The sequence below is a fragment of the Mustela lutreola genome, chromosome 1 (genome assembly GCF_030435805.1).
Source record: "Mustela lutreola isolate mMusLut2 chromosome 1, mMusLut2.pri, whole genome shotgun sequence".
In the NCBI taxonomy this organism is placed as follows: Eukaryota; Metazoa; Chordata; class Mammalia; order Carnivora; family Mustelidae; genus Mustela; species Mustela lutreola.
This window is the reverse complement of record NC_081290.1, coordinates 135300579-135312446: the sequence shown is the minus strand read 5'-3', so window position 1 is coordinate 135312446 and position 11868 is coordinate 135300579. Positions and strand designations below refer to the sequence as shown.

At 42.5% G+C, this 11868-nt stretch overlaps 1 non-coding gene across 1 annotated transcript; it reads right to left on the bottom strand.

The window, feature by feature from the left end:
* Positions 1-4111: 4111 nt before the first annotated feature.
* LOC131822851 (U6 spliceosomal RNA) lies at positions 4112-4218 on the bottom strand. Its single transcript, XR_009350338.1, has one exon. It is a non-coding gene; the product is annotated as a U6 spliceosomal RNA (small nuclear RNA).
* Between the last annotated feature and the right edge of the window lie 7650 nt (positions 4219-11868).

The window sequence follows — 11868 nt, the reverse complement described above, 5'->3', positions numbered from 1 at the left end:
GAGTAGGTAGGTCTTTCCCACCGTATAGGTTTATGCCCCACTGTGGTTTTATTACTATTTTTTCCACCTGCCAAAAGATAGTCTTGTCATTCTATTTCTAGAAAATTACCTGTATTGTGGTATTTGCTATGCCTATTTTATAAGGGAGGTATGAAAATCAATACAAACTCTTTCACAATTCTAAAATAATTACTCAGACTTAAAAAAAAAAAAAAAAAAGAACCTACCATAAATCTAAATCTCATTCAGGCTTTTCATAAGAAGCTATAAAAGCTTAAAAAAATAGATGACATCAATCTACATAGATGGATATGAAAAAAATTCCAGATATATTCTAGTGAAAAAAACAACATGCAGAATACTGCACAAACTTCCTCCTATTGGTATAAATACAAACTAAAGAGTGTTTTTTTTTTTGTATATTTATATACGTATAAGATATTGGTGTAGGAATATTGAAGGAACTTAGTTATAATGCTGGAGAAAGCCAGAGCAAGTAGTGTATTTCACATCTCCTTAGTCGTTTTTTTTTTTAAAGATTTTATTTATTTATTTGACGGAGAGAGATCACAAGTAGGTAGAGAGGCAGGCAGAGAGAGAGAGGAGGAGGAAACAGGCTCCCTGCTGAGCAGAGAGCCCGATGCGGGACTCGATCCCAGGACCCTGAGATCATGACCTGAGCCGAAGGCAGCGGCTTAACCCACTGAGCCACCCAGGCGCCCCATCCTTAGTCGTTTTTGATCTGGAAGAGTTTCCAGTCCATCTGTCTGTTTCATAACACTAATCTCTTTGAAGAGCAGAGGGTAGTTATTTTGTAGATTGTCCTTCAGATAGGTTTGTCTGATGTTCCCTCACCATTTGGTTCAGGTCTGCCTCTTAGCAGGATTAGCAGAGAGGTGATGCTAAACACTTGGTGAACCACATCAAAACACACGTGCTATTGGTGACCATCAGTACTGGAAACAGAAACTGGGGTCACTTTGTGAAGACGATGCCTGCCAGGGGACTCTCCACTGTAAAAATTGCTGTTATTCTTCTAAATTAATCTCCGCAAATTTTTCATTAAACATAGGGATGGACTGAAGACTTGCATTCATGCAAGAACTCCAAACTTTTCTGTCCCACACTTCATTCCTCCAGAAGCTGCTGAAAAATATAAACCACCAGGGCAAGGGACTGGGCTCTGAAGGAAAAGCACCTGGGAAGCTGGGAAAGAGAAAGCACCTCAAGGGAGACTCCAAAGGACTCCTCGACATGACATCTGGGCAGCAGCCCAGGGAGCAGCTCCTCTGGATCAGAGCAGGTCAGAGGCTCCCTACAGGGCTCCTCTGAGACCCAAGTGCTGGAAGGCCAGGTGTATGTGAATGAATTAAGGGAGTGTCCAGACAATTTTGGATATAGTTTAGGAATAAAACACAAGGAGGTGGAGAAAAAAGAAAATACATGAGCCAATGATAAATAGTGGAAGAATACTGTGTGCACAGAACAGGAAAGTAATCAGTATATCTTGCGTGGTTCAGATTTGAATAGCCTTCAGATATGTAATGGACTGAATTATGTGTTCATCCCCAATGCATATATTAAAGCTTTAACCACTAGTACCTTAGAATGTGACTATATATTAGAAAGAGGGCCTTGAAAGAGGTAATTCATGTAAAATGGGGTCATAAAAATGCAACCTTAATCAAGTATGTCTTGTGTCCTTATAAGAGGAGGAGACCCTAGGGATGACTGTACACATAGAAATAAAGACCAAACGTGGAGATGATGAGAGTTTGCATCTATAAACAAGGGGAGAGTTCTCAGGAGAAACCAAATCTGTTGTATAGCTTGATCTTGGAATTTTAGTCTTGAGAGAAGTGAGAAAATAAATTTGTTTTACAGTCACCCAATGCTGTGGTTTTTTTTTTTTTTTTTAAGATTTTATTTATTTATTTGACAGAGGGAGATCACAAGTAGGCAGAGAGGCAGGCAGAGAGAGAGAGGAGGAAGCAGGCTCCCCGCTGAGCAGAGAGCCCGACGCGGGACTCGATCCCAGGACCCCAAGATCATGACCTGAGCCAAAGGCAGCGGCTTAACCCACTGAGCCACCCAGGCGCCCCTGCTGTGGTTTTTGTTATGTCAGCCCTAGAAAACTAATACAAAATACAAAAGTAATATAAAGATAGAAAATTAATTGTTTTTAAAGATTTTATTTATTTATTTGGCAGAGAGAGATCACAAGTAGGCAGAGAGGCAGGCAGAGAGAGAGAGAGGAGGAAGCAGGCTCCCCGCTGAGCAGAGAGCCCAATGTGGGACTCAATCCCAGGACCCTGAGATCATAACCTGAGCCAAAGGCAGTGGCTTAACCCACTGAGTCAGTCAGGCACCCAGAAAATTAATTTTTTTTAAGGAAATAGCTAATATAGGAGGGGTCAGAGACTGATAAGGGATTGTCCTAAATCCTCATTTTTCAGGTAGGATGTTAGAAGAAAATGCATCAGGGGCACCTGGGTGGCTCAGTGGGTTAGCCCTGCTTCAGGCTCTCTGCTCAGCAGGGATCCTTCTTCCTCCTCCCTCTCTCTCTCTCTCTCTCTCTGCCTGCTTGTGATCTCTGCCTGTCAGATACATAAATAAAATCTTAAAAAAAAAAAAAGAAGATAATGCATCAAACTCAATTATACATAGGTATCCCTATTAGTATATTTGGATTCTAAACAGGAAAGAAGGAAAGGGGGACAGAAAGAAGGAGGAGGGAAGAGGAAGGGAAGAGAAGAGAATAAAAAGGATGGAAGAAAATAAAGAAAAAAAAAGAACAGGAGCAGGAGAGTGGTAAGTCATTGCTTCTTAGAAACTAGCGATGATTACAGCATTCATATGTAGGGCCTGTTTTTTGTAGTAAGCCTAGTTTAAAAAAAAAAAAATGGAAGGTTTATCTTCATGTGTATCTTTACTAGAAATGAAAGTTAGACATAAAGGACAAATACTGTTTCTTTGCTCATTGTCACTGCTTAGGAGAAATCCAGTGAGCCACAGTTACTGGTTTGATGGCACTGAAATGCAGAGGGAGGGCTATCCCTGGAGTCTAAGGGTGGGGGATGTGGATGGAAGTGTCCAACACTGAAATAGGTTCTACCTGAAGTTTAGTTTGGTTTGTTTTTGTTTTTTGCTTTTTTTTAAAAAGATTTTATTTTACTTATTTCACAGAGAGAAAGAGATCACAAGTTGGCAGAGAGGCAAGCAGAGAGAGAGGGGGAAGCAGGCTCCCGGCTGAGCAGAGAGCCAAGACCCTGAGATCATGACCTGAGCTGAAGGTAGAGGCTTAACCCACTGAGCCACCCAGGCATCCCTGAAGTTTAGTTTTTTTGATCTCTCAAGAACTTGATCTTGCTGACTGGCCTCAGAATGTACCTTCTCAATCTAACAGGTTACTCAGAAGTGGGGTGATTCCCAGCATCTCATTTAATAGCTCATGCATCAGACTTTTTATGAGCTCTCACTACATGTGAGGTACTAAACCAGAAGCCTGGGATGCAAAGATACCATTAGGAGTCCCCACCATCAGAGAACTGACAGTCCAGAGAGTGGAGAAACAGAAACTGTATATGGTTTATGGACTTCCTCAGTGTGTATCACTGTCCATCCATTCAAGGACAGAATGGAAGAGAAATTGCTTTCTCAGCCAAGGTCATCAGGCTGCTAAGCATTACGATTCTTAAGTTTTTTCTGGATCTTTCCGGGAACATACTATTAATATATAAATATATAAGAATAGGAATTTTTTGTTTCTTCATTTATGTTATAGTAAAACATGCTGTGTCTGTGCTTTTTTATACTTACGCACATCTAGAGATATTTTTGATATATGCATATGTAGATCTATTTCTTCTATCATTTTAAAATATTCACTGCCTCCTCAATGTAAAGACAAAGGGAATTTATTTGTGGTAGGGTTTTGTTTTGTTTTTTTTTTTTGGAAGAACTGGTAGTGTAAAACTTTTTTTTTTTAAGGTTTTATTTTTTTAATTTATTTTTTATTTTTTATTTTTTATAAACATATACTTTTATCCCCAGGGGTACAGGTCTGTGAATCGCCAGGTTTACACACTTCACAGCACTCACCGTAGCACATAAAAATATGGAACGCTTCACAAATTTGCGTGTCATCCTTGCTCAGGGGCCATGCTAATCTTCTCTGTATCGTTCCAATTTTAGTATATGTGCTGCCTAAGCGAGCACTAAAGGTTTTATTTATTTGACAAATCACAAGTAGGCAGAGAGGCAGGCGGGGGGGGGGGGGGAGCAGGCTCCCCGCTGAGCAGAGAGCCCGAGGGGGGGCTCTATCCCAGGACCCTAAGACCATGACCCGAGCCGAAGGCAGAGATTCAACTCTCTGAGCAACTCTCTGAGCCACCCAGGTGCCCCGGTAGTGTAAAACTTTTATTTGTAAATATTGGAAATGCAAAACCAATTGCAATATATTCCCGTACCTTTCCCAGAAAAATTAAGGAATCACAAATACATTATTATAATTTTAGAAAAAAGGTATGTCTTATGGTAGTTGGAAAACAAAAGCAAATATACCATGCTTCTTAGGATCACAGTCTCCTAAGAATTAACCCGGGATTATGTAATATTTTAAATATTGTAACAGTTACTGCATATAGACAGAAACCCACCCCATCCCTCAAAATCTGGCTGTGGGATCAAGATTGCTGATGCTGCTAAAGGGAAGGAAAAATTCTCCTCTATCCTCAGGGTCTTCCTTAGTCCACTAAGAATTAAACTGATATGAGACAGATGAACAGGAGGAAAAAAAAAACCACAAAATTTTATTATGTGTGCATGGAGGCCCTATATTAAAATTAAATCCCAAACACATGACCAAAGCAGGCATTTTTTATTTTTTATTTTTATTTTTTTTAAAGATTTTATTTATTTATTTGTAAGAGAGAGAGAGTGAGAGCGAGCACAGGCAGACAGAGTGGAAGGCAGAGTCAGAGGGAGAAGCAGGCTCCCTGTGGAGCAAGGAGCCCGATGTGGGACTCAATCCCAGGACGCTTGGATCATGACCTGAGCCGAAGGCAGCTGCTTAACCAACTGAGCCACCCAGGCGTCCCAAAGCAGGCATTTTTTAAAATACATTTTACATAAGGAGACAATAAGTGTGTGAGGAGTTGACAGGACAAAGAAAACTTATGCTGGGGAGTTTCAATTAGTAAGTAATTCTAAACAGAATTTGGGCTGGTGAAAAGTACCCAGGGTTACCTTATACGGCCTTCTTGGCTTGAACTTTCCCATCTCTGGTGATAAGGAGGTCTCCTTATCTCCTGGTACAGGGTGGGTCTCTTTCACAAGAGATTCATTTCCTCCTTTCAGTGGAACAGGAAAGTCTGAGTGTTGTCCTTGCATAGGCTGTGTTTTAAGTAGCTTTAATTTGAAATAATCAATATGCCATTTGGTATATTTTGGGGCGGCTTGCCCTCGCTCCCAGGCCACAAACACATCAGGAGAGTATCAAATGGTTTATTACTCACTTACTGACTTTATGTGGACACCAGGATGGCTACCAATCCAAAAATGGCCTGAGAGAAGGGAGAAAAACGACTAGCTAGGGGTCTTTTGGTGGTTTAGAGGAGGTATCGAGGGGGTGCTAAGTTTCTCTGCAGTTGGACCTTGCTTGGTTAGAATCATCCCACCAAGCCCATGAAGGGACACCTAGTCTGTCCTAACAGCTTATCCAGGTGTGGGGGCAGAGGGTGAAGCCAGAGAGGTGAGGCTTAAAAGACATTATCTTCAGGGGCACCTGGGTGGCTCAGCCAGTTGAGCATGACTCTTGGTTTTGGCTCAGTCTCGGGGTCATGGAATCAAGCCCCCACTACCCTCCACGTCCCACCTTGGGCTTTGAGCTCCGCGGGGAGTCTGCTTGGGGATTCTGTGTCCCTCCCCCCTGCTAAGTTTCTCTCTCTCTAAAATACATTTTTTAAAAAAGACATCAGCTTCAAACATCAGAAATGAACTCAGACTCTTTATTACAAGCATTTTCTATTAACATAGGAAGAAAATGGACCACATAGGATGCTTTACAAGGTGGTTCAGGATTCATCGTTGACTATACTTATTGAGAATGATTCTGAAGAAGGTCTAATAGAGAAATAAGGTATAACTTTTTCTGTAAAAACTTCACTGAATGTATATAAATGTGATCTATTACTCATATTGTAAAATGAAACTTCTCCTAACTCATAATCCAGAAAAATGCCAATCTGTCTTAGGTTTCCTGAATCCTCTGGGCCAAATGTACTAGTCCAGAACTGAATTTGCCAGCAGCCGTTGTTTGGGGTTGGGGAAAGAAGACCATTTCTGGGGAAGGATTCCTTACACATACCTAAGGACCATTCCCCTGTGCCTCTTACTTCTACCTGCCAAAAACGCCTGCCAGCATCAAATCCCTCACAACTCAGGACAGCTGGGTAAGAAGTAAATGTTCCGGGATTGCTAACATGACTTGGTCTCATTTGAGATGTTGCAGTTTTCCTGTCTTGTGAGATAAGAAGAGTGTGGTGAGCAGTTTCAGGATCTAGGGTCAAATCTACCTGAAATGTGCTGATCATTTTCTGCAGGCCAAAATACTGTGGGGGGAGACTGCATACCTCCTTCTTTAATTTATATGAAAAGGCCACTGGGGGTTGTAGGCATTCATATGTGTTGCGGATACTTTCAACACCCCTCAGTAAATCTAGGTCTGTCTGCAAACACTTCTCTGTTATTTCACTAAGCAGACTCATTAGTGTGGAGTGGTGGTCTGACATTTGGTTTTTGCTTTCAATTATTTTTTCTTGAACATCATTCTCTTCAATTAGTAACCTAATATGGACTGCACCCTGCTCCTTTCCTAAGAAATGCTTAAATTGTTCAAAATCAGCATGCAGTTTCTGTTTTCGATTTTCTACCCTCTGTCTCAACTCAAGTAAATTTGAGACTTGCATTTGTAATCCCTTTTCAGTGTCTTCAACCTGCTTCTTCAAGGGCTCGATGTAGCTTTTGAGCTTCTTCCTGTGGTCAGCTGCAGCTCGCTCGATGGGTGTCAGGGGGTGGCCCAGGTGGTCGGAGGAGACCTTGCACCGGGGACACAGCAGCTCCAGGTCCTTCTCACAGAACAGGGACAGAGGCTGACCGTGCTGCTCACACAGGGCTTTCCCTTCCTGCAGTCTCCTCTTGCTCTTCCTGGTGGGAAGCTGCTGGACCAAATCGGTCACATGACCTAACTGCACGTTCCTCTTGAAGGTCCTATCAGGACAGTGGTGGAAGCAGACGGGACAGGGGAGGATGTCCTGTAGGTCTTCCCAGCGCTGGTGGATGCAGGAGCTACAGAAGTTGTGCCCACAGTCAGTGGTCACTGGGTCTCTCAGGTAATCCAGGCAGATGGGGCAGCTGGCCTCGGCTTGGAGCTCAGACAGGGACGCTACAAAGGGCATTGTGCAGGGAGGGGTCTGTCTGAGGAAACTCCCTTCAGAAAGGCCTGGATCTGGGGCACCTGGATGGCTCAGAGGGTTAAACCTCTGTCTTCAGCTCTGTTTATGATCTCAGGTTCTGGGATTGAGTCCTGTGTCAGCCTCTCTGCTCGGCAGGGAGCTTGCTTTCCCCCTTTCTCTCTGCCTGCCTCTCTGCCTACTTGTGATTTTTGTCTGTCAATTAAATAAATAAAATCTTAAAAAAAAAAAAAAAAAAGAAAGAAAGAAAGAAAGCAAGAAAGAAAAGAAAAGCCTGGATCTCTGGGAGCTGGAAAAATTAAGCAGCTGATGACTCTTCAGTCTTCTCTCTATTCCTTCCAAGCTGCCAGTGGTAGGTTTCCTGGATCTGCAGGAAACTCTGGCCACTCAAGCCTGTCTCTGCTCCTTTCCCTTCAGCTCTGCGGCAGCTGCCAGGAGTTATAGCCCCCAATCAGTCTCTGCTCTCTGGCACTTTTGTAACCTTTCTTCAATGGCCGGAAATTGAAGCTTCCTTTGTAATCCTCTTCTTAGTAAGGAGCCACAACTCCAGGAAGGAACAGAAATCAATGTAGTTAGCAAAATCCAGATGTGAGCAACTGAGACAATTCACCAGTTTCTTCTAGAAAATAACAGGAAAGAAAAAAGAATACATATGAAAACATAAAGAGGATCTATTTCATTGACAACATTTTACCAGGTTCATTTACTGTATTCAAATACATTTTTAAAAAGATAATTGTCGTTATTTTGGTCAGTGGATATTTGACGATTTCTTAAAAAGGGTAATGTGATTTGGTTAATGAAGAGACTCTACACTTGGAAACAGTATAGTATTTACATATAAGCCCTATGATATCTAGGATTTGCTTCACAGTCTGAGGGGTAGGAAGAGTGGGGGTATAATTTGCTGCATGTGTACATGAGATATTGTTGGCCAAATTGTGTCTCCCCCACAATCATGTTTAAACCTTAACTCCCAGTATGTCAGACTGTGACCCTATTTTTCAAAAAAAGGTTTTTTTTTTTTTTAAGTTTATTTATTTTTAATTAATCTCTATACCCAGTGTGGATCTTGAACTAATGACCCTCAGATCAAGAGTCACACATTCTTCTCACTGAGCCAGCCAGGCACCCCTGTGGCCCTCTTTTGTGGTAAGGCCTATAAAGTGATGATTAAGTTAACATGAAGCTGTTCAGGTGAGGCCTAATGCAGTATGACTGTTATCCTTGTAGGAAAAGGAGATATAGGCATGGGCAGGCATGTAGGAAAGGCCATGTGAGAACACAGAAGTAGGAGGCCATCTGTAAACCCAGAAGGCCTCAGGACACACCAAACCTACTGGTGCACCTTGATCTTCAACTTCCAGCCTTCAGAATTGTGACAGAACACATTTTTGTTGTTTAAGTCAGGTGGTGTGTGGTATTTGATTATGACAGCCCCAGGAAACTAATACATGGGGTTTATTAAACTATTTTTCTATTTTATAAGCTTAGCATGTTCTATATAAAAAACATTTTTAAAAAGACTAACCAGGGTGTTACTGCCCTCTGCCAGCCAAGTCAGCTTCTGTCTTCCTCCTTTGAGCCATAACCCTTCTCTCCCTCTGTCTCAAATTGTCAGATTCCCCCTGTCTCTGTGTCCTAGGGAAACTTAAGAGATTAAAGCAGACTTAAAATACGGGATAAAAATATAGTTAAATTTGGCAAGGTAGATATCCAATTTAAAAAAAAAAGAACCCTACTGCTGATTATTTTAGGTGGCAATAATGGTATTAGACATCTTCATTCAAAAAAAAAAAAACCTGGGGTGCCTCGGTGGCTCAGTGGGTTAAGCCGCTGCCTTCGGCTAAGGTCATGATCTCAGGGTCCTGGGATCGAGTCCCGCATCGGGCTCTCTGCTTGGCGGAGAGCCTGCTTCCTCCTCTCTCTCTGCCTGCCTCTCTACCTGCTTGTGATCTCTCTCTGTTAAATAAAAACCACAAAAAACAAAACCAAAACCTGGGGCACCTGGGTGGCTCAGTAGGTTAAATCTCTGCCTTCGGCTCAGGTCATGATCTCAGGGTCCTGGGATCGAGTTCCACGTCGGGCTCTCTGCTCAACAGGAAGCCTACTTCCCTTCCTCTCTCTCAGCCTGCCTCTCTGCCTACTTGTGATCTCTGTCTGTCAAATAAGTAAAATCTTTTAAAAAAAACAACAAACCTTTTAGGGATGACTGTTTGGCTCAGTCAGTAGACTATAAGACTCAGGGTCATGAGTTCAAGTCTCACGTTGAACATGGAGCCTATTTAAAAAACAGTAATAAATTTTAAAAGATTATATGTATCTTCTAGGTAGACATACAAATAGTCAACAAACACATGAAAAAATGTTCTATATCACTCAGCATCAGGAAAGTACAAATTAAAACCACAATGAGATACCACCTCACTCACTTTGCCACAGAATGGCAAAAATTGAACAAGTCAGGAAATGAGAGATGTTGGCGAGGATGCAGAGAAAGGGGAACCCTCCTACACTGTTGGTGGGAATGCGAGCTGTTACAGCCACTCTGGAAGATAGTATGGAAGTTCCTCAAAAAGTTGAAAATAGAGCTCTCCTATGACCTAGTAGTTTCACAACTGGGTATTTACACCAAAGATACAAATGTAGTGATCCAAAGGGGTACCTGCATGCCAGTGTTTATAGCAGCAATGTCCACAATAGCCAAACTATGGAAAGAGCCCAGATGTCCATCAACAGATGACTGGATAAAGAAGATGTGTACATACAACAGAATATACAACAGAATACTACTCAGAATACAACAACAGAATATATACAGAGAGATGTGTGTGTGTGTGTGTGTGTGTGTGTGTGCACGCATACACAACAGACTACTACTCAGCCATCAAAGAAAAAAAAATGAAATCTAGCCATTTGCAGCACCATGGATGGAACTAGAGGATGTTATGCTAAGTGAAATAAGTCAGTCAGAGAAAGACAACTATCATATGATCTCATTCATATGTGGAAATTGAAGAAACAAAACAGAAGATCATAAAGGAAGAGAGGGAAAAATGTAATAACACAAAGTCAGAGAGGGACAAACCGTAAGAGACTGTTAAGCATAGGAAACAAACTGGAGGGGAGCGGGGTGGAGGGATGGGGTAACTGGGTCATGGACATTAAAGAGAGCACATGATGTAATGAGCACTGGGTGTTATATAAGACCGATGAATCACTGACCTTTACATCTGAAACCAACAATACATGATATGTTCATTGGATTTAAATAAAAATAAGTAAATATTTAGGGCACCTGGGTGGCTCAGTTGGTGAAGCAGCTGTCTTCAGCTCAGGTCGTGATCCTTGGGTCCTGGGATTGAGTCCCGCATCAGGCTCCCTGCCCAGCAGGGAGCCTGCTTCCTCCTCTCTCTCTGCCTCTCTACTTGTGATCTCTGTCAAATAAATAAATAAAATATTTTAAAAAAAGGTTAACTTCTACTACCTACCTCCCTTGAGCTTTCCTTCCATCTCAAAGTCCTCTGGTCCCTCCAGACCCATTCTCTGTGATCCACACTTGCCCACAGTCTCTTTCCATACCAAATCCCCCACCTTCCCTATCCCCACTCCTCTACTGGTTTTAAATAATAAGAATTTGGTATGACACTGAATTCCAGTGTCTCTAAGTCTCTTCCTTACTTGGATTGCTTCGTGATAGATTTCCTGATTATTCTCAACACTGTTCTCAAAATTAGATCAGTAATGGATAAAATCACGTTAAAGTCCCTGCAACACCTAAAGTCTTGCTTTATCACCAAAACAAATTCCATGGCTGATCACAACCTAAAAAGAAATTGTATGTGTGTCTATATGAAAATATCAACAAATATCTAACTGGTCTTCATTTAAGTCATCACACATCTATAAAACTGTGACCAAAGTTCTCTGAGACAGAAGGTGGAACAACAATGAGCATGGGGTCTGGCACCAAGCAGGTCCTCATACAGAAACCCCCTCAGGTGTGGTCCAAGTGAGCAGCAGATGTTGGGTCCCACACAAACCCACAGCTGCAGCCCTTCCCTACCCCTACCGCCTCCTTCTCTGAGCTCACTACATCATCCACCCTGTTGCCTAGAAGAATCTTTTGCGAATGAATGCAACGGGGACTGCCGACCTCTCTGAAACCTCCCAGACCAGACCAAGTGGGTCAGGTCAGCTCCCGATTTACCGCCCTCAACCACGGCGGAGAGGTGCCTGCACGGGTCACCCCAGCCCCCCATCCGACGCTTGCTCCACCCTCGCCTTTGCTCCCGCTCTGCTGCGCCCTTCATTCTGGTCCCTTCCCTGAATCCCCACTCACCTGTGTGGCCTAAGACGCGCTCAGCAGCTCACGTTCGGCTCAGGTCTGGGCTCT